General features: G+C 44.0%; 13 non-coding genes across 13 annotated transcripts; all 13 read left to right on the top strand.

Annotated features, from left to right (window-relative positions):
* The first annotated feature begins 12,104 nt into the window (after positions 1–12,104).
* On the top strand, positions 12,105–12,178 carry Trnat-ugu. Its single transcript has one exon. It is a non-coding gene; the product is annotated as a tRNA-Thr (tRNA).
* Positions 12,179–12,542: 364 nt separating this feature from the next.
* Trnat-ugu lies at positions 12,543–12,616 on the top strand. The gene has a single exon. It is a non-coding gene; the product is annotated as a tRNA-Thr (tRNA).
* A 364-nt stretch (positions 12,617–12,980) lies between these two features.
* On the top strand, positions 12,981–13,054 carry Trnat-ugu. The gene has a single exon. It is a non-coding gene; the product is annotated as a tRNA-Thr (tRNA).
* A 364-nt stretch (positions 13,055–13,418) lies between these two features.
* Trnat-ugu lies at positions 13,419–13,492 on the top strand. Its single transcript has one exon. It is a non-coding gene; the product is annotated as a tRNA-Thr (tRNA).
* A 364-nt stretch (positions 13,493–13,856) lies between these two features.
* Positions 13,857–13,930, top strand: Trnat-ugu. Its single transcript has one exon. It is a non-coding gene; the product is annotated as a tRNA-Thr (tRNA).
* A 364-nt stretch (positions 13,931–14,294) lies between these two features.
* On the top strand, positions 14,295–14,368 carry Trnat-ugu. The gene has a single exon. It is a non-coding gene; the product is annotated as a tRNA-Thr (tRNA).
* A 364-nt stretch (positions 14,369–14,732) lies between these two features.
* Trnat-ugu lies at positions 14,733–14,806 on the top strand. Its single transcript has one exon. It is a non-coding gene; the product is annotated as a tRNA-Thr (tRNA).
* A 364-nt stretch (positions 14,807–15,170) lies between these two features.
* Trnat-ugu lies at positions 15,171–15,244 on the top strand. The gene has a single exon. It is a non-coding gene; the product is annotated as a tRNA-Thr (tRNA).
* A 364-nt stretch (positions 15,245–15,608) lies between these two features.
* On the top strand, positions 15,609–15,682 carry Trnat-ugu. Its single transcript has one exon. It is a non-coding gene; the product is annotated as a tRNA-Thr (tRNA).
* A 364-nt stretch (positions 15,683–16,046) lies between these two features.
* Positions 16,047–16,120, top strand: Trnat-ugu. The gene has a single exon. It is a non-coding gene; the product is annotated as a tRNA-Thr (tRNA).
* A 364-nt stretch (positions 16,121–16,484) lies between these two features.
* Positions 16,485–16,558, top strand: Trnat-ugu. The gene has a single exon. It is a non-coding gene; the product is annotated as a tRNA-Thr (tRNA).
* A 364-nt stretch (positions 16,559–16,922) lies between these two features.
* Trnat-ugu lies at positions 16,923–16,996 on the top strand. The gene has a single exon. It is a non-coding gene; the product is annotated as a tRNA-Thr (tRNA).
* A 364-nt stretch (positions 16,997–17,360) lies between these two features.
* Positions 17,361–17,434, top strand: Trnat-ugu. The gene has a single exon. It is a non-coding gene; the product is annotated as a tRNA-Thr (tRNA).
* Positions 17,435–25,549: the final 8,115 nt, after the last annotated feature.

Here is a 25,549-nt window from a genome sequence, read left to right as displayed (position 1 = left end):
ATTTTCCGCTTTTCAAAATGTGAATGTTGCCGGTGCAACTTCACTGCCGAAAAGCACTGAGGAACATGTTTCAGACACCAGTGCATTGTTATTACAATTAATGCAACAAATGGGACAAAAGCTTGAAAAGTTAGACACAATGGAACAACACCAGAGACAAACACAGCAACAGTTAGACACAGTGGAACAAAATCTCAAAAAGTTAGACACAATGGAACAAAATCAGAGACAAACACAGCAAAAGTTAGACACAGTGGAACAAAATCTTAAAAAGTTAGACTCATTGGAACAAACTCTTGAACAAACACGTGAAGATTTAACTACTGAGTTACATAACATTGAATCGAAATGTCAAAAAGTCTGTAATGACGTAAAAACTCAAATTTGTGAGCATTTTCAACCTATTTTTTCGCGGCATGAAAATGCATTACAGAATCACGAAGCAGCCATAAAAGAACTGCAAACTATTGTTCATGAAAATCATGAGACCTTGCAAGCTAAATTTGACTCAGTTGCATCTACCGATTCGGTTACGCAACTTGCAAAAACTCAGGAAAACTTAAAGGACACAGTAGATACTTGGTTCAGAAAAACACACTGAGGAAATAAGTACACTATCGGAGAAAGTAGCCGAACTTTCAGATCAGTTCACTAACTTATCTACAAAGGTAGATGATGATCTGAATGACACAACACCTGTAGCCTTCACTGACACAGAAGAGTATGAACAAATTAGGAAATTCAAACAAAATCAGAATCAAATTAATACGCAACACCAAAGAGAAATCCGGGAAGTACAAGATCAGCTGACACAGGTAATACAAGAATTATGTATTTCAGAGGATACTCGCGCTCCAACACGGGAAGAGGGACTTAGAAACACAGAAAAGACGCAAAATAATAACACAGGGCATTTCGGAAGTTATGAAAGAAACTGGCAATGTGCACCGAATTTCGAGATGGAACGGCCGACACGACCTAACAATGACCGATATGCGACTCGCCGACATGATGATTTTGACTATAAGCTGTTCATTACTACACGTAAATTCAAAACATTTAAGAATTCAGGCAACGACATTCATCCACAAGCATGGCTCCATCAATTCTCTCATTGTTTTCCTCCCAACTGGTCGTTAGAACACAGATTAGAATTTATGTGTGGCTACTTAGAGAATGAACCAGCTGTAAGAATGCGATCGGTCATTCACGATTGTCGCAGTGAAGGAGAATTTTATCATGCCTTCCTCTCAGCATATTGGTCTCAAGCCACACAAGACCGAGTAAAACATACCATCGTAATGATGAAACATTTCGAACAATGTGAATTTTCCAGTCTTGTCAAATATTTTGAAGACATGTTACATAAGAATCAGTATCTTTCAAACCCATACAGCCCCTCAGAACTCATCCGCATTTGCTTAATCAAACTGCCTGAACATTTACGACATATTATTTTGGCAGGACGTTGCAAAGACGACATTGAAGCATTTCAGGGACTCTTACAAGAATTAGAAATTGACACTGACAATCGCGGAACGCGAAACCAGGAACACAACAATTACAGGTCACATCCGTCGCAAATCCGCGATGAGAGAAGTAATAACTGGACACGACAAGGCTATTCTCACAACACAAATTGTGACCAAAACAGACACCACCCGTATGACAACCGTTGGCAGGGTAGTAATAACTACAGGGAAAGATCACCTCTCCGTGGTAATGACTATCACAGAGACAATCAGAGAAACAGACAATATGGGAACCAAAATAAATATTATCAGGGGAGACAGAATAACTTTAGACGCAACGGTCCAGCGCGCAGTTTCGATTCAGGGAGAAATTCTCCACCACGTGACCGACAAGAAAGAAACTATGGCATCTACCGACATGACGACAGGCGATATGATCGTAACGATAGACCTGAACTGCATCAGAACTGGCGGGATTCAAACAGAGCAGGGCCCTCTCGTCACGGTGAATTTGTAGAAGTTAGGTCTCCAAATCCCAATAACGGCGCGCGTCAACAAAGAAACAGACAATGACTCGCACCGCAGGCAGCCACCTGCGCCGGCTGGCTCAGAGAAAAATAACATAGACGCTAACCTTAAGAAAAATTCCAGTATTGTTTAACTACGTATACCACATGATAATTGCGTTGAAGTTGAAACTCTGCGTACTAGGAAGAGTAAAGGTTTACACCACATTTCACATGTAAAACCGTTTATTGAAAGATAATCTGCTTTTTAACTTAGCCTTTGTCATAAAATTTTTCGCTTCACATTACTAATATGCTTTGTCAGACTTATAATCTGTTAACATACAACAATGTTTGAAGTTAAATATCCAATCAAGAACCAAAAGAACTTATTTAAACAGAAATGACGAATGCATTGTTATAGTGAACAGACGTCACAGTGTTATTGTGTGTGTACATTCTTGCTTGTTAGTTGCACGATTATGGAACGACTATAAGGCTTACATACTTAGAACATTTACCAGTACTGCTATTGAGATTTTAATGCAACATCTTGGTTTACTTGAAAATATATTCTGGATTTAAAGTACTTTCAGTGAGATACCAGATGGCACAGTGGTTAGTTTATGTGACAGCTACACGATTTTATCACGACGCTGCTAATGCGTGACAATTTACAATGTTGCTTTTGCGGTGTATCTGTTTTATATCTGCACAGTTTTTTCTGAATTCTTCTATAAAGTGAGACATGTTTTAGTGGTGACTTTTGTGCTATAGCAACAATGAGACAGCCTTTTTCGTGGCACAACAATACGTTACTATACAGTACTTTCTTCATCACGCCAATAAGCATAATAACTACGATATCTATACGCAAAGCATTTCACTTTTGTTTATCATGAGGTAAGTACATTGACTTCAGCAGAACTTAGCTTTCGGAGGACGATAACTACGACACTTCCACAGAATTATCTTACAGCAAGACGCACATTTAGCGCTACAGTACACGTATTTGAGTGATCAATTTTATACTTAAAACATTTATTTTTAAAGATTTTTGAATTACAAAGAAAGTTTTTCGTGATACATTTCATTCCATTGCTGTAATCTGTAACACCTGAGGGTATAATTACATTAATCCTCAGGGGGGTACATGCTTACTTTGTGTACCATGTGTGTGGCAACCACAAGGAACCCTAGCTAATATGGTATTTGCTTATTCAACTTTACACATCGGTACCATATTTCTCTAACACACAAATTACACAGCTATCTGATCATTTAACTGAGAGATAAACATGTTTTTTACTACGTCAGTGACGCATGTTTACGTAATTACACCGTTGGATAACTTCACACTTACGAAATTGTATTTTGTCTGTACTGTGTGAACTCTTCATATTTTTTTCGGAACCATTGTGATACTATGAGAGCTTTGGATGATGTATTTGGTATGGATTGATGATTTTTAAAGTACGTTTGAGGTAGATGACACTACTGAAATGAGCAGAGAATTTTCTTTAGGTTTTGAAATTATTGCAGAAAGCTACGATTTTTTTGAGATTTGACTGAGGTGTTATGATGTTATTTTTACGATGACGATGTGTATTATGCTGCTGAGGTATGTTTATGATTAATAGGCTCATGCTATATGAGTTATTTGATTATGCTACTTATCTGTTATGATGCAATATTGAAGAAGTGTCGACGAATAAGGTAAGGAGTAATGAAAGAAGTTAAGGACTCTTGACTTGTGAAAAAGGATGTTGGAAACCGAGAATCGTACTTTAAGAGTTATGAGATGTGTGTAAATGCTTGAATGTATCACAATGCCGACGAAATTTTTTTGGACACTGTTATATTCATAGGATTTTGTTTCTACAGATTTGTATCGCAAATTCTTGACCTGTGAAATATTTTGTATATGAGACTGTCACTGTAGCGGAAACAGCTGTCGTAAATATTTCCGTAAGAAAGTTAAGTGACCACCTGCACATAATGCGTCGTGGGCACACAGCTGTGTCAGACACCTGGAGAACAAGCCATTAGTGTGAGTGCCTCGTCAGAAGCACAGATAGAAAAAAAAAGAAAGAGAAGGCCATTGTCCGCGCTACTGACATCTCCTTGTTGATAGCATACTGTGGAGCTCGTAATTTATGATATTTACTGAAATGCCTAATGAAACGATGAGAAACATTTCACAGCTATTGCCTTGCTAGTTAAGAAAAATGCCATATGGCTTGCTTTATGTATTTATTTACACATTTTGTTTAATATCAAGTTTCTAGCTGCACTGCAGCATTGGTTAAAATAAAATTTAATATATGTACTAATATAAATATTTTATGCCTACAGATCCAGTAAATAATTTTATGATCTATCCAAAAAAAATGAGGGAGCACAAAAAGACATTTCCCTTCACAGGAATTGCATAAATAATTTTTTTATGATTTGGTAACTTATCTACTAGCGTAAGTTTTTGTGATGCATCACTCTAATGTTAAGATGTGACATAGGTATTAGACATGGCCATTTTAGTGTAATATTTTTTCTGCTTGAGCTTTGTCATGTTTAGATATAAGTTGCTGCTGCTGTATGCCAGGCATAGCGCTACTGAATTTTAAATTGTGTTACTCTGTTAAGCTAGTTTTACTACTGACTTATTTTTCTTGTTACTGTACATTGGCTCATATTAGTTGTAATGTTGCATTGCTTGGTAATTTATATTTACTGTGGCTTGCTTTGCAATTTTCCATTTTTTTTTTGCATTGCTGTTTGTGATAATTTGTTATGTGATGCTGCATTGCCTCGTCCCTTAGTTTAGCATCTGAGCTCAGTAGATTTAAGTTAGCTTAAGAGGGGGTAGCCTCTAAGAGAATGAGTTTCGATGAATTGGAAGAAACGCATTGAGAAGTTATACAAAAAAAAAGTACAGAAAACAGGTTTAGGTAGGATTTTCTTGGAAATAAATGTTGAGGTGAGAAATGTGTGAACATATAAATACAGAAAGCATGCTTAGATAGAATTTTTTTGGTGGAAACAAAGGATGAAATAAGAGGAAAGATATATGAAGTTTTGGGTTGGACTGCAGTACCAAATGTTACACTGAAAACGAACCCTATCCTTTCCTATTGGTGTTATCCCACTATGTGTTTGTGTACCCTTGTGTAGTTGTTTTCTTCCTGTCTCTGTGTAGTTTCATAGAATTTTTTTTCTCTTTTAATATTAAGCTACATTCACTATGATGAGGAATACTGTTATCCTCAAATATAATTGGCATTAATAATATGTTATTTACTTTGTAAAGATGTTAGACATTATTCATTCTCTTTAAATGCTCATGAGTGAAGTTGATGTTTCGTAAGTTATTCTGATCTTCTATGTATGTACTCATGTCATAATCCCTCTAACACTGACGTATATGTCTATTTCTATTCTTTTGTAAAGCCTGTACTACAAATGTTATCTATAGTGTTATGTTTTTAATGATGTATTTTGTACCTTTATTGTATTCTTATGTTATAAAATTGTAATTGTCACCAGTTCATCTTATTATTAACTTGTAAGTTACATTTCACTGCACACGTTTCTGTTGGTCATAATATATGGACAATATGTGAGAAGTAGGGACTGTTAGTGTTTGCACGTGTGTTAATAATTCAGCAAGGGACTGGATAACAGCATTGCTGGTTCTAAGGACAATTCCAAAAACTTTGTGAGTGCACAAGTGGTGGTTTATGGACTTGCTATATTCTCCGCAAGACTCTTCGATGGTGAATGTGCACCTGCACAATCGCAGCAGATGGCTGCTGGTCATCTCTACAAGGACTACAGTGGGTCTGCACCTCTGGTGGCCCACCAATACCATTATCTCTACAAGGACTACAGTGGGTCTACATCTTTGATGATCCATCAGTACCATTATTTCTACAAGGACTGCAGTGGGTCTGCACCTCTGGTGGCCCACCAATACCGTAATCTCTACCAGGACTACAGTGGGTCTGCTCTGTGATGACCTACCCACCAATATTCTTCAAAACTTCGACTGACTCTGCTGTGGGTTTGCTCTGTTGTGGCGCATTATCTGTCAGCATGTCAAGAGTCAGCACTGTCTTTCTGTTGGAAGGACAACGCTACTTCTTCAAGACTACATGGAAATCCACCACTTCTGTGTGCATTCTCTTTTACTGTTCAGACTTTGAAAAAAAAAAAAAAGAAAAACACTGTAATTTTACTGTGATGAATCAGGACTGTCTTTATAGACTGTGAGAAAATTTTAGCTTTTGACCAACATTGTATCAATAAGTGTGTGCATTTGATTTCTTTGTTATTGTAATTATGAAAAATTTTATCAAATCATTATTGGCCACTGCCCAAAAAAAAATTTGTAAAATTTTTTGTGGGGAGCATGGGGGCTATGTAAGTAGGCTGTTTATGTTTTCTTATTGGCAACGTTACGTGGCGCTCAATATGAAAATCACTGGCTGTGCTGTGTGCAGTCTGTGGCTAGTTTGCATTGTTGTCTGCCATTGTAGTGTTAGGCAGCTGGATGTGAACAGCGCGTAGCGTTGGGCAGTTGGAGGTGAGCCGCCAGCAGTGGTGGATGTGGGGAGAGAGATGGCGGAGTTTTGAAAGTTGTCATGAACTGCTATATTTATATATGATGATATCAAGGTAAATACATTGTTTGTTCTCTATTAATATCTTTCATTTGCTAACTATCCCTATCAGTAGTTAGTGCCTTCCATAGTTTGAATCTTTTATTTAGCTGGCAGTAGTGGCGCTCGCTGTATTGCAGTAGCTTGAGCAGCGAAGATTTTTGTGAGGTAAGTGATTTGTGAAAGGTATAGTTTAATGTTAGTCAGGGCCATTCTTCTGCAGGGAATTTTGAAAGTCAGATTGCGTTGCGCTAACAAAATATTGTGTGTCAGTTTAAGGACAGTCGTGTAAGAATTGTTCAAAGGGGACGTTTCAGGGTTAATGCGGCCGTGGTGGCTTTACTTCATGAACTACGCGCTCCCCCCTAAACGTAAGCTTGCGAACTATGCTATACTATGGCGTTGCTTCTATTGGCGCATGCGTCGTGTGCAACTGGCGACGTAGCAATCTCCCGCATCTGGGCGGGCATGCGCGAGCCGCCAAGATAAAAGAATTGAACTATAATGGCAAGGTTTTGCGGTGCGGTCGCAAAACACAGACACTAAACTTATTACAATGAACAGAAACGTCAATGAACGAACGGACAGATCATAACTTTGCGAAAATAAAGAAAGTAAACTTTTCACTCAAGGGAAGACTTGAGCCAGAGACCTCTTACTCCGCAGCTGCTCACGCTAACCACGGGACCACGGCGCTCCTGATCTCAGAATATCCTTGATGTTGCCTATCTTGCGCATGGCCTTCTCAGTTTGTATATTTTGCTTATTTTTTTCATAGTTCCACACAACTTCTTCCTGTTTTCTCGATTGATCTGTGTTCAGTTTTTCAAGGCCTATCCACTGTGCCAACTAAATCTGAGGGGGGTGCGATGGGGAGGTTCCCTTGTGAGCACTATGCGACTTAACTTCTGAGATCATCAGTCGCCTAGAACTTAGAACTAATTAAACCTAACTAACCTAAGGACATCACACACATCCATGCCCGAGGCAAGATTCGAACCTGCGACTGTAGCGGTCGCTCGGCTCCAGACTGTAGCGCCTAGAACCGCACGGCTACTCCGGCCGGCTATGACCAAGAGACAACACATTAACACAACCCAATTTCAATTACAGTAGATTTTCAAAAATGCCTTCATTGACACGTAAACAAAGGTTACACCGTCGGATCACGTTCTGTCTGACACGGGCAAAAACCCCAGGCGTATCCTGAATTGTTCCTGCTGCTGCTACTATCCGGGCAACCAGATCCTCTTCTGATGCAACAGGAGTTGCGTAAACGAGGTTGCGCATCTCTCCCCACACAAAAAAGTCCAGAGGGGACGTATCTGGGGATCGAGCAGGCAATGGTACAGGACCACCTCTGGCAATCCACGTTTCTGCGAACCGTCGGTCCAGGAATCGACGCACACGGCGACTGAAATGTGCCGGCACCACGTCATGTTGGAACCACATGCATTGTCTTGTAGGGAGCGGGACGTCTTCCAACAATTATGGCAATGCTCTGGCGAGAAAATTGTAATAGCGCCTGCCATTTAATGGCGTAGGTAACAGATACGGCCCAATTAAACAGTCCCCAACAACACCGACCCACACACTAACGAAGAACCGCACTTGATGAGCGCTAGTAACTGTGACTTGTGGGTTCTCCTCACTCCAAACATGCGAATTGTGCATGTTGAGGGCTTCATCACTCTCGAACGTTGCTTCATCGGTAAGCAACACAGAGGATAGAAATGTAGGATGCATTGCACACTGTTACAGGTACCACTGCGAAAACTGTGCTCTGGGTGGATAATCAACTGATTCCAGGTTGTGGCCACACTGTAAGTGAAATGGACGTAACAATTGCTCTCGAAGAACTGTTCTCACATTCGTCTGATTCGTCCCCATGTTATGTGCAATTGCACGAGTGCTGATTGAAGGATCCCGCTCCACATGCTGCAAGGCAGCTTCCTCAAATTGCAGCGTTCTTACTGTGCGACGGCGTCCCTGTCCAGGTAATCTGCTACATGACCCGGTCTCACGCAGACGTCGGGACACAGCAGCTAAGGTCGTATGATGCGGGATACGGCGATTGGGATATTGTTGTTGATAAACCCGCTGTGCACCTCGTCCGTTGTGGTGCGCTACGTAGTACGCACTAACCATATCAGTGTATTCACTCCAGGTGTATCGCTCCATTAGTAAACAGAGACAATGCACTACTACACTGGTGGACAGCAGTTGCCTACAACTGAAGAGCGTAATACGCCCTCTGACAACTGAAGATCTTAATACGGCCTCTTACAACTGAAGAGCCTAGTACGGCTTCCACCGGTTTAAATAATCCTCATAGGAAAAAAAATGACATTATGGAAAAATATTTGTTTTGATGTCCCCTACAACCTCCCAGAGATTGTCGGTTTAAATACTTTTCACCCTGTATACAGGATGCGTTTGCCAGCCGGCCTCGGTGGTCTCGCGGTTCTAGGCGCGCAGTCCGGAACCGTGCGACTGCTACGGTCGCAGGTTCGAATCCTGCCTCGGGCATGTATGTGTGTGATGTCCTTAGGTTAGTTAGGTTTAAGTAGTTCTAAGTTCTAGGGGACTGATGACCACATAGTCCCATAGTGCTCAGAGCCATTTGAACCATTTTTTTGCGTTTGCCAAATGGGAAAGCTCCAGGAATCGATCGCTGAGAGGGTAATGTGCAAAAAAGATGAATGTACGAGTACTACCGAAAATGCGTTCCAAAGAAGATATGCCCACTATGGTGGAGATGAAATTTCTTTGAAAGTGTAGGTTTCAATTACAGGAAGGACACGAGAGAACACACAAGGCAAGTGGGAACGTTCTGTCTGTACTAGTGTTTCAGTTCTATGGAGGCAGCAAACCGTCAGCACTGGTTCTCTCTCAATGTGTGGGTGGGGATTATAAACGAGTGCCTTGTTGGATCGGTCGTTCTTTCGTAACAACGCCTGAAAATGTGTGCACTTCCTGATCCTACCTCTCCTGCTACAAGAGGTGACTTTGAGGATACGAAGGATTATGTAGCTACTACATGTTGCTGGTCCAGCTCACTTCCGCATTTCCGCGCGGAGGAATGTCGACAACATCGACCCTGACCACACATTGAGGCTGGACTGGTGCTCATGATTCGCTGCAACTGTTCCACTACAACTGTAGCACATACAGAACATTTCCACTTAACAGTTGTGTTCTCATCTCCGTTTTCTATCATTGGAACCTATACTGACAGAAGTTTTGCATCTCCACCTTCCAGCAGATGAACCTCCTTTGGAATGCATTACTGTACGTAGGTCCATTTGACCTGTTCTGCTTCTTCTACTACATTTTCCATTTAGCAAAAATCACCCTGTATGTTTACTTTCTCAAACTACTGTTTTACTTCCATACAGGGTGTTTTCAAATTGGTGGTCACAAATATATGGGTGTGTTCCTGACATCAAAACATTTAGAAAAACTCCATTTAAGCAGAATCCAAATATCTTTCATTAGGGAGTTACATGGGTTTATTGCTTATGTTGTATATGATACATTCTAAGACAAAAAACAAAAACTACCCATCACAAAGAAAGCATCCCAATGTGACGGGAATCAGTAGATGTGATGCATATTTACAAACATAGTATTCATCAAAAATTTTTAAAAAATGTTACAAAAATTTTTGTAGCCCTTATGCAAGCCATTAATCGGCGTGGAATTCATTTACAGAGTTGTTGGATGCCTCCTCAGGGCTATCGTTCCACATCTGTCCAATTCGCACATTAGATCGTCAAAATCCTACGATGGTTGGAGGGTCCTGCCCGTAATGGTCCAAACATTCTCAGCTGGGAAGAGATTCGGCGACCATTTTGGTCAAGCCACGCACGAAGACAAGCAGTAGAAATTCTTGTCATGTGCGGGCGGGCATTGTCTTGCTGAAATATAAGCCCAGAATGGCTTGCTATGAAGGACAACAAAACGGGGCTTAGACTATTGTCGACGTTCCGCTGTGCTGTAAGGGCGCATGGTGAGACTCAAAGGTGTCTGCCAGGAATAGAATGGCACCGCAGACCAACACTCTGGGTCGTCAGTCCGTGTGGCGATCGACACTCAGGTTGGTACGCCATTGCTGTCCGGAGCATCTCCATACACGTCTTCGGCCTGAATTTCGGTGAATGGCGTAGAATTGTCCTCAGTGATGAGTCCGAACTGAGCCTCGAGGACCAGCCACAATGTGTCTGAAGACACAGCAGACACCGGTGGGATACCAACGTGACTGTCGACTGCCAAACGACCTGTCAACCAGGAGTGATGGTCTGGGGTGCAATTTCTTTCCATAGCAGGACTCGGAAAACATATTTATGCGGTCTTAATTGCGTTTCATGATCGCGTAAAGTTTCTTTGTGACTTTTGCGGTGGTCGGGAACTTATGATTAATGACGGGGAATCTTGTTATGAATATTAACGATAGGTTGTCTCTCAGAATCCTATCCTCCATTTTTTGCACCTATTAATAGAAATAAAATCCAGTGGAAGCCCAATACTCCGTAATTTCAGTGTTAATAGCTCCGAGTTATTTCCATTTGCCACTACGTTATGGCCGGCCGAAGTGGCCGTGCGGTTAAAGGCGCTGCAGTCTGGAACCGCAAGACCGCTACGGTCGCAGGTTCGAATCCTGCCTCGGGCATGGATGTTTGTGATGTCCTTAGGTTAGTTAGGTTTAACTAGTTCTAAGTTCTAGGGGACTAATAGCCTCAGCAGTTGAGTCCCATAGTGCTCAGAGCCATTTGAACCATTTGAACCACTACGTTATGCACTGTTCAGTACATGCAAGTGAGAATTTGCAGCCAGCGGAGAAGAAACCACTTGGCACGACAGCTACGTCTTCAGAAGACGAGAGGCAAGCAAGTTGGCTCCAGTTGTGCTAGGGACAGTGAGCGCGGACATTGTTTACTGAAGTCCACCGAATTTGTTAATCCTGGCACATCCTTTTCGGTGAAGAGTTACATTCAGGAACCCACTGCATGGTATTTGAGGGCAAGCGGGGTAGTATCTGTTCCCGAAAGAACAGTTACCGTGGATGACCATGCAGCTTTGCTGGAAATGAAATGATAATTAAATAGACACCCTAGCTGCAAGCAGGCATTGATACACTTCACTTGCAGCTAGGGTGTCTATTTAATTATCATTCCATTTCTAGAAAAGCTGCATGGTCATCCACGGTAACTGTTCTTTCGGGAACAGATACTACCGTCATATATAGTTAAAATATGGCTTCCCGGCCATTGACCTTCTTGTGCGAACGCACACGCTATGCCCGAACTCGTACGGGACTTGGTAGATTAATCTGCCACGAGTAATGAGTATGATGGGCAAACATCTATTAGGCGCGCTACGAATGTAGTGTTGTGGACATGTTGGGAATGTGGATCTCAGGGGCAGCGTGCAAGGGATAAGTCCCTGCAGACACACTATCCTCTGTGCCCGCGGTGGCTCAGATGGATAGAGCGTCTGCCATGTAAGCAGGAGATCCCGGGTTCGAGTCCCGGTCGGGGGACACATTTTCAACATGTCCCCAATGAAGTGTATCAACGCCTGCTTGCAGCTAGGGTGTCTAATTATCATTTCATTTCTAGCAAAGCTGCATGGTCATCCACGGTAACTGTTATTTCGGGAACAGATACTACCGTCATATATAGTTAAAAAATATGGGTTCCCGGCCTTTGACCTTGTTGTGCGAACGCACACGCTATGCCCGAACTCGTACGGGACTTGGTAGATTAATCTGCCGCGAGTAATGAGTATGATGGGCAAACATCTATTAGGCGCGCTACGAATGTAGTGTTGTGGACATGTTGGGAATGTGGATCTCAGGGGCAGCGTGCAAGGGATAAGTCCCTGCAGACACACTATCCTCTGTGCCCGCGGTGGCTCAGATGGATAGAGCGTCTGCCATGTAAGCAGGAGATCCCGGGTTCGAGTCCCGGTCGGGGGACACATTTTCAACATGTCCCCAATGAAGTGTATCAACGCCTGCTTGCAGCTAGGGTGTCTAATTATCATTTCATTTCTAGCAAAGCTGCATGGTCATCCACGGTAACTGTTATTTCGGGAACAGATACTACCGTCATATATAGTTAAAAAATATGGGTTCCCGGCCTTTGACCTTGTTGTGCGAACGCACACGCTATGCCCGAACTCGTACGGGACTTGGTAGATTAATCTGCCGCGAGTAATGAGTATGATGGGCAAACATCTATTAGGCGCGCTACGAATGTAGTGTTGTGGACATGTTGGGAATGTGGATCTCAGGGGCAGCGTGCAAGGGATAAGTCCCTGCAGACACACTATCCTCTGTGCCCGCGGTGGCTCAGATGGATAGAGCGTCTGCCATGTAAGCAGGAGATCCCGGGTTCGAGTCCCGGTCGGGGGACACATTTTCAACATGTCCCCAATGAAGTGTATCAACGCCTGCTTGCAGCTAGGGTGTCTAATTATCATTTCATTTCTAGCAAAGCTGCATGGTCATCCACGGTAACTGTTATTTCGGGAACAGATACTACCGTCATATATAGTTAAAAAATATGGGTTCCCGGCCTTTGACCTTGTTGTGCGAACGCACACGCTATGCCCGAACTCGTACGGGACTTGGTAGATTAATCTGCCGCGAGTAATGAGTATGATGGGCAAACATCTATTAGGCGCGCTACGAATGTAGTGTTGTGGACATGTTGGGAATGTGGATCTCAGGGGCAGCGTGCAAGGGATAAGTCCCTGCAGACACACTATCCTCTGTGCCCGCGGTGGCTCAGATGGATAGAGCGTCTGCCATGTAAGCAGGAGATCCCGGGTTCGAGTCCCGGTCGGGGGACACATTTTCAACATGTCCCCAATGAAGTGTATCAACGCCTGCTTGCAGCTAGGGTGTCTAATTATCATTTCATTTCTAGCAAAGCTGCATGGTCATCCACGGTAACTGTTATTTCGGGAACAGATACTACCGTCATATATAGTTAAAAAATATGGGTTCCCGGCCTTTGACCTTGTTGTGCGAACGCACACGCTATGCCCGAACTCGTACGGGACTTGGTAGATTAATCTGCCGCGAGTAATGAGTATGATGGGCAAACATCTATTAGGCGCGCTACGAATGTAGTGTTGTGGACATGTTGGGAATGTGGATCTCAGGGGCAGCGTGCAAGGGATAAGTCCCTGCAGACACACTATCCTCTGTGCCCGCGGTGGCTCAGATGGATAGAGCGTCTGCCATGTAAGCAGGAGATCCCGGGTTCGAGTCCCGGTCGGGGGACACATTTTCAACATGTCCCCAATGAAGTGTATCAACGCCTGCTTGCAGCTAGGGTGTCTAATTATCATTTCATTTCTAGCAAAGCTGCATGGTCATCCACGGTAACTGTTATTTCGGGAACAGATACTACCGTCATATATAGTTAAAAAATATGGGTTCCCGGCCTTTGACCTTGTTGTGCGAACGCACACGCTATGCCCGAACTCGTACGGGACTTGGTAGATTAATCTGCCGCGAGTAATGAGTATGATGGGCAAACATCTATTAGGCGCGCTACGAATGTAGTGTTGTGGACATGTTGGGAATGTGGATCTCAGGGGCAGCGTGCAAGGGATAAGTCCCTGCAGACACACTATCCTCTGTGCCCGCGGTGGCTCAGATGGATAGAGCGTCTGCCATGTAAGCAGGAGATCCCGGGTTCGAGTCCCGGTCGGGGGACACATTTTCAACATGTCCCCAATGAAGTGTATCAACGCCTGCTTGCAGCTAGGGTGTCTAATTATCATTTCATTTCTAGCAAAGCTGCATGGTCATCCACGGTAACTGTTATTTCGGGAACAGATACTACCGTCATATATAGTTAAAAAATATGGGTTCCCGGCCTTTGACCTTGTTGTGCGAACGCACACGCTATGCCCGAACTCGTACGGGACTTGGTAGATTAATCTGCCGCGAGTAATGAGTATGATGGGCAAACATCTATTAGGCGCGCTACGAATGTAGTGTTGTGGACATGTTGGGAATGTGGATCTCAGGGGCAGCGTGCAAGGGATAAGTCCCTGCAGACACACTATCCTCTGTGCCCGCGGTGGCTCAGATGGATAGAGCGTCTGCCATGTAAGCAGGAGATCCCGGGTTCGAGTCCCGGTCGGGGGACACATTTTCAACATGTCCCCAATGAAGTGTATCAACGCCTGCTTGCAGCTAGGGTGTCTAATTATCATTTCATTTCTAGCAAAGCTGCATGGTCATCCACGGTAACTGTTATTTCGGGAACAGATACTACCGTCATATATAGTTAAAAAATATGGGTTCCCGGCCTTTGACCTTGTTGTGCGAACGCACACGCTATGCCCGAACTCGTACGGGACTTGGTAGATTAATCTGCCGCGAGTAATGAGTATGATGGGCAAACATCTATTAGGCGCGCTACGAATGTAGTGTTGTGGACATGTTGGGAATGTGGATCTCAGGGGCAGCGTGCAAGGGATAAGTCCCTGCAGACACACTATCCTCTGTGCCCGCGGTGGCTCAGATGGATAGAGCGTCTGCCATGTAAGCAGGAGATCCCGGGTTCGAGTCCCGGTCGGGGGACACATTTTCAACATGTCCCCAATGAAGTGTATCAACGCCTGCTTGCAGCTAGGGTGTCTAATTATCATTTCATTTCTAGCAAAGCTGCATGGTCATCCACGGTAACTGTTATTTCGGGAACAGATACTACCGTCATATATAGTTAAAAAATATGGGTTCCCGGCCTTTGACCTTGTTGTGCGAACGCACACGCTATGCCCGAACTCGTACGGGACTTGGTAGATTAATCTGCCGCGAGTAATGAGTATGATGGGCAAACATCTATTAGGCGCGCTACGAATGTAGTGTTGTGGACATGTTGGGAATGTGGATCTCAGGGGCAGCGTGCAAGGGATAAGTCCCTGCAGACACACTATCCTCTGTGCCCGCGGTGGCTCAGATGGATAGAGCGTCTGCCATGTAAGCAGGAGATCCCGGGTTCGAGTCCCGGTCGGGGGACACATTTTCAACATGTCCCCAATGAAGTGTATCAACGCCTGCTTGCAGCTAGGGTGTCTAATTATCATTTCATTTCTAGCAAAGCTGCATGGTCATCCACGGTAACTGTTATTTCGGGAACAGATACTACCGTCATATATAGTTAAAAAATATGGGTTCCCGGCCTTTGACCTTGTTGTGCGAACGCACACGCTATGCCCGAACTCGTACGGGACTTGGTAGATTAATCTGCCGCGAGTAATGAGTATGATGGGCAAACATCTATTAGGCGCGCTACGAATGTAGTGTTGTGGACATGTTGGGAATGTGGATCTCAGGGGCAGCGTGCAAGGGATAAGTCCCTGCAGACACACTATCCTCTGTGCCCGCGGTGGCTCAGATGGATAGAGCGTCTGCCATGTAAGCAGGAGATCCCGGGTTCGAGTCCCGGTCGGGGGACACATTTTCAACATGTCCCCAATGAAGTGTATCAACGCCTGCTTGCAGCTAGGGTGTCTAATTATCATTTCATTTCTAGCAAAGCTGCATGGTCATCCACGGTAACTGTTATTTCGGGAACAGATACTACCGTCATATATAGTTAAAAAATATGGGTTCCCGGCCTTTGACCTTGTTGTGCGAACGCACACGCTATGCCCGAACTCGTACGGGACTTGGTAGATTAATCTGCCGCGAGTAATGAGTATGATGGGCAAACATCTATTAGGCGCGCTACGAATGTAGTGTTGTGGACATGTTGGGAATGTGGATCTCAGGGGCAGCGTGCAAGGGATAAGTCCCTGCAGACACACTATCCTCTGTGCCCGCGGTGGCTCAGATGGATAGAGCGTCTGCCATGTAAGCAGGAGATCCCGGGTTCGAGTCCCGGTCGGGGGACACATTTTCAACATGTCCCCAATGAAGTGTATCAACGCCTGCTTGCAGCTAGGGTGTCTAATTATCATTTCATTTCTAGCAAAGCTGCATGGTCATCCACGGTAACTGTTATTTCGGGAACAGATACTACCGTCATATATAGTTAAAAAATATGGGTTCCCGGCCTTTAACCTTGTTGTGCGAACGCACACGCTATGCCCGAACTCGTACGGGACTTGGTAGATTAATCTGCCGCGAGTAATGAGTATGATGGGCAAACATCTATTAGGCGCGCTACGAATGTAGTGTTGTGGACATGTTGGGAATGTGGATCTCAGGGGCAGCGTGCAAGGGATAAGTCCCTGCAGACACACTATCCTCTGTGCCCGCGGTGGCTCAGATGGATAGAGCGTCTGCCATGTAAGCAGGAGATCCCGGGTTCGAGTCCCGGTCGGGGGACACATTTTCAACATGTCCCCAATGAAGTGTATCAACGCCTGCTTGCAGCTAGGGTGTCTAATTATCATTTCATTTCTAGCAAAGCTGCATGGTCATCCACGGTAACTGTTATTTCGGGAACAGATACTACCGTCATATATAGTTAAAAAATATGGGTTCCCGGCCTTTGACCTTGTTGTGCGAACGCACACGCTATGCCCGAACTCGTACGGGACTTGGTAGATTAATCTGCCGCGAGTAATGAGTATGATGGGCAAACATCTATTAGGCGCGCTACGAATGTAGTGTTGTGGACATGTTGGGAATGTGGATCTCAGGGGCAGCGTGCAAGGGATAAGTCCCTGCAGACACACTATCCTCTGTGCCCGCGGTGGCTCAGATGGATAGAGCGTCTGCCATGTAAGCAGGAGATCCCGGGTTCGAGTCCCGGTCGGGGGACACATTTTCAACATGTCCCCAATGAAGTGTATCAACGCCTGCTTGCAGCTAGGGTGTCTAATTATCATTTCATTTCTAGCAAAGCTGCATGGTCATCCACGGTAACTGTTATTTCGGGAACAGATACTACCGTCATATATAGTTAAAAAATATGGGTTCCCGGCCTTTGACCTTGTTGTGCGAACGCACACGCTATGCCCGAACTCGTACGGGACTTGGTAGATTAATCTGCCGCGAGTAATGAGTATGATGGGCAAACATCTATTAGGCGCGCTACGAATGTAGTGTTGTGGACATGTTGGGAATGTGGATCTCAGGGGCAGCGTGCAAGGGATAAGTCCCTGCAGACACACTATCCTCTGTGCCCGCGGTGGCTCAGATGGATAGAGCGTATGCCATGTAAGCAGGAGATCCCGGGTTCGGGGGACACATTTTCAACATGTCCCCAATGAAGTGTATCAACGCCTGCTTGCAGCTAGGGTGTCTAATTATCATTTCATTTCTAGCAAAGCTGCATGGTCATCCACGGTAACTGTTATTTCGGGAACAGATACTACCGTCATATATAGTTAAAAAATATGGGTTCCCGGCCTTTGACCTTCTTGTGCGAACGCACACGCTATGCCCGAACTCTTACGGGACTTGGTAGATTAATCTGCCGCGAGTAATGAGTATGATGGGCAAACATCTATTAGGCGCGCTACGAATGTAGTGTTGTGGACATGTTGGGAATGTGGATCTCACGGGGAGCGTGCAAGGGATAAGTCCTTGCAGACACACTATCCTCTGTGCCCGCGGTGGCTCAGATGGACAGAGCGTCTGCCATGTAAGCAGGAGATCCCGGGTTCGAGTCGCGGTCGGGGCACGCATTTTCAACATGTCCCCAATGAAGTGTATCAACGCCTGCTTGCAGCTAGGGTGTCTATTTAATTATCATTTCATTTAAGAGACTCGTTAGGAAGAAGCAATGTGTAAGGAAGCAGATCACGGTCAAGAGACACACTTGAAGTTCTCTGAGGTTACAGATACTGCGATGTTGAATAACTAAGTAGGCAGCTCCGTTGAAGAAGAATGGACTTCTTTAAAAAGGGCGATCACAGAATTCGGAGAGAAAAACCTAGGTAAAAAGGATTTAACTGCGAGGAAGCCATGTGTAACAGACGAAAAACTTCAGCTGTACGACGAAAGAAGGAAATACAAAAATGTTCAGGAAAATTCAGGAATACAGAAATACAAGTCCCTTGGAAATGAAGAAAAGAGAAGGCGCAGGGAAGCTAAGGCAAAATACCTGCATGAAAAAATGAAGAAATAGAAAAAGAAATTATTGTCAGAAGGACGAACTCAGCATATAGAAAAGTCAAAACAACCTCCGGTGCACTAAAAGCCAGAGTAGTAACAAAAAGAGTTCAAAGGGAATACCACTGTTAAGTGCAGAGGAGAGAGCGGATAGGTGTAAAGAGTATATTGAAGGTATCTACGAGAGGGAAGACTTATTTTGTGATGTGATTGAAGAAGAAACAGGAGTCGACAGTGAAGAGACAGGTGATCCAGTATTAGAATAAGAGCTTAAAAGAGCTTTGGATTACTTAAGATCAAATAAGGCGGAAAGAATTGATAACATTCCATTGCTCTGTTCCATTTCGCCCAATGATTCATACAATGATTGGGAGGAGTGGAAACAAGAAAACTATTCACTTTGATGTGTAGAATGTATGAGGCTGGCGATATACCATCAGACATTCGTAAAAACATCATCCACACAATTCCGCAGACAGCAAGAGCCGACAAGTGCGACAATTATCGCATAATCAGCTTAACAGGTCACGCATTCAAGTTTTTGGCAAGAATAATATACAGACGAGTGGAAAAAAAATTGACAATGTGTTAGATAACGTGCAGTTTGGCTGTAGGAAAGGTACTGGCACCAAACAGGCAGTTATGTTCAAAAAAAGTTCAAATATGTGTGAATTTCTAAGAGACCAAACTGCTGAGTTCATCGGTCCGTAGACTTACACACTTCTTCAGACTACTGAAACTAACTTACGCTAAGAACAACACACACACACACATGCCCGAGGGAGGACTCGAACCTCCGGCGGGAGGGAGGTAGTTCTGACGTTGCGGTTAATAATGGGAGCAAGATTGAAGAAAAATCAAGACACGTTCATTGGATTTGTCGACCCGGAAAAAGCGTTCGACAATGTGAAATGGTATAAGATGTTCGAAATTCTGAGAAAAGTAGGGGTATACTACAGGGAGAGGACGGTTATATACAGTATGTACAAGAGCCAAGAGGGAATAATAAGAGTGGACGAGCAAGAAAAAAGTTCTCGGATTAAAAATGGTGTAATTTAGGAATGTAGTTTTGCACCCTTACTGTTCAATGTGTGCATCAAAGAAGCATGACAGAAATAAAAGAAAGGTCCAAGAATGGGATTAAAATTTAGGGTGAGAGGATATCGGTGATAAGATTCGCTGATGACATTGCAGACCTCAGCGAAACTAAAGAAGTATTGTAGCATGTACTGAATGGAACTAAGAGTCTAATGAGTAGACAATATGGATTGAGAGTAAATCGGAAAAAGACGAAAATAATGACAAGTAGCAAAAATGAGAACTGCAACAAACTTAATATCATAACTGGGTATCATGAATTAAAGGAATGCTGATACCCAGGCAGCAAAGCAACCCATGATGGACGGAGTGAGGACGACATTAAAAGCAGACTAGCTACGGAAAAAAGAGCATGCCTGGCCAGGAGAAGTCCGTTGGTGTCGAACATAGGCCTTAATCTGGGGAAGAAATTTCTGAGAACGTACCGTTGGAGCACAGCATTGTGCGTTAGTGAGACATGGACTGTGGGAAAACCAGAACAGAAGAGAATCGAAGCGGTTGAGCTGTGGTACTACCGAAGAATGATGTAAATTAGGTGTACTAATACGTAAGGAATTGAGTTTCTCCGCCGACGTAGGGTGATAGGACACTTTTTAAGACACCAGGAAATAATTTGCATGGTTACAGGGTGATAGCTATAGAGGAAGACAGAGATTGGATGTCCAGCAAACAATTGAGGGCGTATGCTGTAAGTGCCTAAGAGGTTGGAACGGGAGAGGAATTCTTGGCGGGCCGCATCAAACCAGTCAGAAGACTGACGTCTCAAGAAAGAAAAATTCTATGATATTCTCATTCCCGATATTGTGAGGGTGTCACAAAATACCGTTTGACGAGTGGACATCCCGTGTTTCTGAATAATCACACGTTTCATATAGATGCAAGAGATACTGGGATAAGATTTTAAACTTCACATTAATGCGAAATGCAAGACTCGCCGTCCCTTTCTTCTGGAATGGTGCAATGATCCGCATGAGTTGGATGCTGAGAACCAGTCTGCACCTCAAGGAACTCAGTTACTCGATAAAAGTGTTGCACAACGGATTATGATGAACGCTATTAATAGAAAACACGCCATAATATAATTCAATATTATCAGACTGCGTGAAAAGGATTCACTTACTGTAAAATTAAAACTTGGCCAAAGTGAACACAGTTTTGTTTTCAAGCAAATATTCAGTTTACATAGATTAATGCCCGCCCGGTTACCGAGCGGTCTAACGCAGGGCTTACCGGAGTGGGAAGGAGCGCCTGGTCTCCGGCATGAGTCCACCCGGCGGACTCGTGTCGAGGTCCGGTGAGCCGGCCAGTCTGTGGATGGATTTTAGGCGGTTTTCTATCTGTATCGGCGAATGCGGGCTGGTTCCCCCTGATTCCGCCTCAGCTACACCACGTAGGCAATTGCTGCGCAAACAACTTGTCCACGTATCGGTATACTACCATTACTGTACCACGCAAACATAGGGGCTACACTCGTCTGGTGTGTGACATTCCTTGAGAGCGGGGGTGGGGGGTGGGGGCGGGGGCAACGGGGGCCGAAACGCACAATAACCCTGAAAGAGTGGTTCAGTGTGGGGCGGCGGAAGGGTGAAGTGGACTGCGGTAGTCGCCGTGGGGTTGCGGACCACTGCGGCAGCGGCGGGACGGAGCCTCTCCGTCGTTTCTAGGCCCCCGGTTAACGTACAGTACAATACAATACAATACACAGATTAATAACGGAATTACATAGAAATATGTTGAAGGCACCACAAAAGCAACTGACTGAAACATGAAAGTTACAACATACAACATACTCTGACAGGTTTGGCATATTTATCTGACAAGGAATGAGGTCCGTGATAATGAGTTTTCTAATACGTTAAGTTAGCGCACATAGCCCTGGGTGAACAACAGTGATAGTGCAATCGTACCAGAAAGAGGAGTGAAATTAAACATGCAACTATCCTTGTCTTCCAGGTCAGAGGCGAGTCTGTTCATATTTACTGAAATGTTGGAAAACCGCTAATACTGTCCGTCCAAACCAGCCTATGCCACCACGTATTCTCACCACACTGATGTGTGTTGACGAGTAGACTGTAGATCGTGCACATGGACGTCACCGGAATTCCTTTGATAATTGAGGCTGCCTCAAAGCAAGGCGAAATCGAAATATCATCTGCCGCCAAGCCAAGAGCGTCTGTGTTCCTCTCTGCCACAAACTCTCTCTGCCGCAAACTGTGTACCCCGAAGATCTGCGAGCAAGAGACGTGTACGATAGTCGTTTCTCGTGGTTCTGCCCTGTCCTCCACTGAGTCCCCGTCTAAAAAATCGCCCACCAATGAGAAACAGTTTGTCCGCTCTAGATTTTTTTCCTCCCACCAGAATCTGTGTGAAAGTTGTTCTCCCATCATTCGGATTTTCTCTACGGACTTATCTGACTGCGCCATCATCTCGTTTCGCTATTCCACCAAGCTTTGCATCTACATCAATACTCCGCAACCCACTTTCCGACTTGCGGTGGAAGGCAATTTTGGTACAACTTCCTTGCAGATGGCGCGTCAGAAGAATTATTGTCGGTAAGCCTCTGTATTAGCTCTAATATCTGGAAATTCGTCGTCATGCTCATATCGTTAGCTGTATGTATGGGAGACCAATATGTTGTCCGACTCATCCCGAAAAGCACTCTCTCCAAATTTCAATAGTAAATCTCTTCGAGATGTACAATGTCTCTCTTGTAGCGTCTTCCACTGGAGATTGCTGTGAATCTCTGTAACGATCTCCCGCCTTTGTCAACGATCCCGCGACGAAGCACTCCGCTCTATGTTGGATCTCCTCTACCTGTTAGACCAGTCCTACCGGGTAAGTGTCCGAGATCGATCAGCAATACTCAAGAATCTGTCGAACAACTGTCTTATAAGTGAATTCTCTTGAGGATGAGTTGCATTCCCTTTTTTAAGACTCTTCCCACGAATCTCATTCCGGCATTTGCTTTTCCTAATACACTACTGGCCATTAACATTGCTACACCATGAGATGACGCGCTACAGACGCGAAATTTAACCGAGAGGAATAAGATGCTGTGATATGCAAACGATTAGCTTTTCAGGGCATTTACACAAGGTTGGCGCCGTTCGCGACACCTACAACGTGCTGCCATGAGGAAAGTTTCCAACCGATTTCTCATACACAAACAGCAATTGACCGGCGTTGCCTGGTGAAACGTTGTTGTGGTGCCTCGTGTAAAGGGGAGAAATGCGTACGATCACGTTTCCGACTTTGATAAAGGGCGAATTGTAGCCTATCACAAACGCGATTGCTGCTCGCGTTGGTCGAGATCCAATGACTATTAGCAGAATATGGAATTGGTGGGTTCAGGAGGGTAATACGGAACGCTGTGCCGGATCCCAACGGCCTCGTCTCACTAGCAGTCGAGATGACAGGCATCTTACCCGCATGGCTGTAACGGATCGTGCAGCCACGTCTCTACCCGAAAAAAAATTTGAACAAACAGTTCAACGACGTTTGCAGCAGCATGGACTATCAGCTCGGAGACCATGGCTGCGATTACCCTTAACGCTGCATCACAGACAGGAGCGCCTACGATGGTGTACTCAACGACGAACCTGGGTGCACAATTGGCAAAGCGTCATTTTTTTCGGATGAATCCAGGTTCTGTTTACAGCATCATGATGGTCGCATCCGTGTTTGGCGACGTCGCAGTGAACGCACATTGGAAGCCTACAGTCGTCATCGCCATACTGGCGTATCACATGGCGTGATGGTATGGGATGCCATTGGTTACACGTCTCGGTCACCTGTTGTTCGCATTGACGGCACTTTGAACAGTGGGCGTTACATTTCAGATGTGTTACGACCCGTGGCTCTACCCTTCATTCGATCCCTGCGAAACCCTACATTTCAGCAGGATAATGCACGACCGCATGTTGCAGGTCCTGTGCGGGCCTTTCTGGATGTAGAAAATGTTCGACTGCTGCCCTGGCCAGCACATTCTGCAGATGTCTCACCAATTGGAAACGTCTGGTCAACGGTGGCCGAGCAACTGGCTCGTCACAATTCGCCAGTCACTACTCTTGATGAACTGTGGTATCGCACAGTGGGTCAGAATCCCAAAAAGCTGGTCAAAACATAAGTAGTTGTTCAATTTGTACCAAACTTAGTATGTAAGGGTTTACGGAGTTTCTGATTAAGAATATGATATCAAAAAGTGAAAAAAACAAAATGACGGACCCAAGATGGCAGGCTCTATGTACACTACTATCATTTTTTACGTATAAAAGTAATTTTTAGGGAATTATCGAGGTTACTGATGATGACAGACTTCAAAAAATTTAAAAATGGTGGATCCAAGATGGCGGTCAAAATCTATGTCTTTTTATTTATTTATATTTATATATTTTTATTCATATAAAAGTCAGTATTTAGGGGTTATTGTAGTTAATGCTTAAAAAAATAAACCAAAAAAGTGGAAAACTCGAAGAAAGGACCAAATATAGGTTACAAGATGGTGTAAAATATTACAAAAAATTATTTCATTTTAATTACAATTATTTATTTTGTAAATTTTTTATAACTTAATTTTCAAGTTTTCATTTTTCATCTTCTGCTTCAACTGAATCGTCATCATCCTCAAACACTGTTTCCTCATTATCTGCATCTGCATCTGAATCTTCATAGTCTTCCGCCACAGGAACTAAGAGGGCAACGGCTTCTGGCGACAAACTCTTCAGTTTCTTCGGCGAAGATTTGCGTAAGGAAGAAACGTAGGGGTCTGTCGTTGCCAACAATCTCCTGAACACGTCTTCCATAGTCTTAACTCTTGAAAACTTTCGAGAAAAACTGAGGCGATATTGCTTTATCAACTTATTGGTTGATTCCTGAGCATTCTGATAGTTGACCGATGGGTAAAATGGCTGAAGAAATAATGTCTGAACCGTGAATCAACAATCTGTGGACTGCTGTTGGCATGTTGTACCAGGGGCATTCTTTCACGTAGTGCCTGGCAGTTGCTAAGGCGTATGCTCGAAACTTTTCAAAGTCGATCTGACGTCCGCTCGAAATCGTCTGCAAAATTATATGGAAACAGTGGATTAGTTCTTCGGAAACTCCAGTTATCAGCGCTGATGTTGGAGTGTTTTCAAAAAAACGTCGAGCGGTGTTTCCGTCATTCGTACTGCCAAACCCTTGTTTCGGCATGTCAATTACAATTCCAAGCTGCTCTTTGAAAGCTTTTTGAATGTTGGCTTTCAGTATTGCTTTTTCCTCATTATCTTCTGCTTTACGTGCCTGCCACTTTTTTGTTTTCATTTGGTATGCCAAATGAATACAACATTCAAAACATCGAATCCAGGCGTGAAGAGTTGATAGTCCGTACTGCAGATAATCGCCGGTAACTTGTTTTTTCAAAACATCGTCAATGTTATTAAACTGGGCAGACGTAGCCTTGCAGAGATAGCACAGTTGCGCAGATTTCGTGTTGATGATAGCATTGCACACTTTACCATCTACCATGCTCATGCTTAAATTGTATTTAATGGAAATGTCTTTCCCATTAATAACTGTTTAGAATGACTGGAATTGTTCGATCTGTTTGTCGTAATACGCTTTCTCATTTAAAGACGTTTGCTCTGTTTCCTTTGTAAATTCTAACTTCAGTGGTCTGCAAAAGAGGGTTGAAGACGGCTTCGGATTAATCCATAAGATCTTTTCTTCTTTAGTTTCTTCATT

This window comes from Schistocerca americana, chromosome 2, assembly GCF_021461395.2.
Source record: "Schistocerca americana isolate TAMUIC-IGC-003095 chromosome 2, iqSchAmer2.1, whole genome shotgun sequence".
NCBI classification, from domain to species: domain Eukaryota; kingdom Metazoa; phylum Arthropoda; class Insecta; order Orthoptera; family Acrididae; genus Schistocerca; species Schistocerca americana.
This window is presented reverse-complemented; position numbering and strand designations above follow the sequence as displayed.